At 44.2% G+C, this 2,859-nt stretch overlaps 1 protein-coding gene across 1 annotated transcript in view; it reads right to left on the reverse strand.

The window, feature by feature from the left end:
* Positions 1-1,663, reverse strand: part of LOC110298013 (tripartite motif-containing protein 30A-like) — a 13,232-nt gene extending 11,569 nt beyond the window's left edge. Inside the window, exon 1 of the mRNA XM_029479576.1 lies at positions 1,564-1,663. The gene's annotated coding sequence lies outside the window, so the exon portion shown is untranslated. The remainder of the gene's footprint in view (positions 1-1,563) is intronic.
* Between the last annotated feature and the right edge of the window lie 1,196 nt (positions 1,664-2,859).

The raw sequence follows: 2,859 nt of genomic DNA on the forward strand, positions 1-2,859 counted from the left end.
AGAGACAGAGAGAGACAGAGAGAGAGACAGAGAGAGAGAGACAGAGAGAGAGACAGAGACAGAGAGAGAGACAGAGACAGAGAGAGGAGAGAGAGAGAGAGAGAGAGAGAGAGAGAGAGAGAGAGAGAGAGAGAGAAGAGAATAACTCAAGCAAATTCAAGAATGAAAGCACTGGCTTATGGGACAAGAACTAATTGTTGAGAAAGAGAAACCCACAAAATCAACCTTGACAGGAGAAGGTTTGTTGATGTCTTCTGGGTGCCTAGATTAGCTAGAGCAAAGCCATGATATCCCTGATCACACTGGTTTCTCCCGTGGCTCTCTCAAGCTTTTTTTTTTTTTTTTCTTTATTTGACATTTTTAACATCAATCAAAAGTTTAATTTTCATTCTTTAAAGGTAGAAAGAGGCTGTGGCAGTCATGTNCTCCTGACACTACAGAGACTTGGGGGTTGGGCTGTGGGAAGAGCTGCAGAACAGCCTGGGCAACACAAAATGTATCCTCTCTCCAAGAAACCTTTCAAAAGCTGGCACTTTGGGGGAAATCTTCAGATGTTTCACTGGAGCNTGCTCATACTAGTTTTTCCATCTTCAAATACCCCTTCCCCTCTGCATGGGAACTGAACCCAAAGCTTGAAAAGTACCCTATCACTGAACTAAGTCACAGATGTCTTTTAAAAAAATATTCTATGAATGTGTCTTATTGAGTTACTCATAATGGCCATCAATTTATAATCCTCTGCCTCCTGTGTATCTGGAATCTCAAGCTGGGCTGAAGTCTATATTGGTATGGAGAAAATATCGGAAGGGCAAGGAAATAGCTGAAGTTATTCCCAGGCTTGGGACTGTCAAACAGGGTCGGTGACTAAATAACAGGCTCTCAGTCTCTGGTACTAAACTGAGAGAAACTCTGGGTCTCTTAGAGGAGCATTTTGCAACTTTCCTAGTGCTGCAACTCTTTAGAAAACTCCCTCGTGTTGTATTGACCCCAACCATAAAACTGTGGTCTTTGCTACCTCATAACTATATTTTTATACTGTTGTGAATAATAATATGAATGTATGATATGCGAGATATCTAAAGGGCAACTCCTGTGAAAAGGTCATTCAAACGGGTCTGATCCGGTAAAGAACCACAGCCCTAGAGTATGCGGAAGTACCACTTTATCACACAAAAACGCATTAAAAAACAGGCTCTGATCCAGCTTTGCTGCCCGGAAAGAGAATGTCTGTCGTAGACAACAAAGTTCTGGATCTCGTCGACAAGGTACAATTCAAAATTACAGATTGTGAAAAGGAAGGGGGAGACTAAATCTGGACAAAAGACATCTTTAAAGTAGTTTTTTGTTGTTGTTGTTGAGGAGGAGGAGGCACCTCCCTCAAGCTCCCTCATTTGCATTTTCAGCCAGAAGCCGGCAGCCCCTCCCCTTCCCCTCCCCCGCTTTTGCAAGATAAACTCACCCAAGCAAAAACAATGTTTCAAAGTCTTCAAAAGTCTGCCCCCTAAAATTACTCAGCCCGTTATCAGACGCCAGAAAGTTGTAAACCAGGGAGAATTAACTCACCAATCCAGAACTTCAATTTCCAACTGGAAGCTAGAGAAATGAAACTTTGAGCTCTGGAAATGAAACAGAAACCACAACTCTACAGACCAATGAGATAGATGCCTTTGCATAAGCCTGCAGGGCCCCACTGACTGAGGAAGTTNCCTTCATATCAGCATTGGCTGGCTCTGGAGACTGGGGAGGAGTTATGTGCAGAGCCAGGGGGAAAGGGAAACACCTCACCACCCTCACAGCAGAGAGTAATGAGCTGCAGAGGGCTCTCCAGCTGCCCCATGGTCTCCTCCAAATTATGTATTGTGTGGCTGAACAGACTTAGTCCTTTCCCAGTGCTGATCAGATCCACCCATTCATTTCCTCCCTTCTAGGAGTCCCTCACCAGAATATCTTGGAGGTTCCTATTTGGCTTAGAGGTGTATTGAACACCTATATAGTGACTCAGCACTACCGGAATTAGAAGGGGGAAATCTGTAGAGCTGGGAATGAGGTTCAGTTGACATAGTGCTTGCCTATGAAGCATGGAGCACTGGGATGGTCCTCCCAAGTGTACAAAACCAGCTGTGGTGGCCCCTGCGGTCTGTCTTCCTTACTCTTCCACTGCTCTGATAAATACCATGACTAGGACAAGATACAAGGAGAGTGTTTAATTTGGCACTCACAGTTCCTATGGGTTAGAGTTCATGACCACCACAGTGGAGAGCCTGATAACAGGCAGGGAGACATGGTGCTGGAGCAGGAAGTGGGAAGTCACAACTGGAGCACAATCTTGACAGAAACCCGAGGCAGAGAGAGAATGGTGGTGGTGGTCGGAATCTACTGAATTCTGAAAGCTTGCACCCATGCCTTACCCTCTCCAAGAATGCCACACTCCTGATCTTTCCTGAACAGTGTCCTGATAACTGAGAACCAAGTATCCAAAAATATCTTAGCCTCTGGGGCTATTGTTATTCAAACTGGCACAGGATGCCACTGCCTTGCAGCTGGCTGCATGAGGATCAGGAACTCAAAGCCATCCTTAGCCATGGTGACTGACATCAGGATGGCATGGGAAACACATGAAGCTTTCCAAAGAGAAATGGAAGGGAGAATGAAAGAGAAGAATAAATAAATAAATAANAAATTAATTAAAGAAAGTCAGTTGTGTGAGGGAACGTTGGAGAAGCCACCATCACCTGTCTCATCCCATTCCTGTTTGCCTCCTTAATTATTTCCCTACATTCTCAGATCTACTGAAATATGAAATGATGAGTGACAGCAGATATAACTCTGTAGTTTGAATTTATTTCACATACTTACAAC

Source organism: Mus caroli, chromosome 7 (assembly GCF_900094665.2).
Source record: "Mus caroli chromosome 7, CAROLI_EIJ_v1.1, whole genome shotgun sequence".
Classification (NCBI taxonomy): domain Eukaryota; kingdom Metazoa; phylum Chordata; class Mammalia; order Rodentia; family Muridae; genus Mus; species Mus caroli.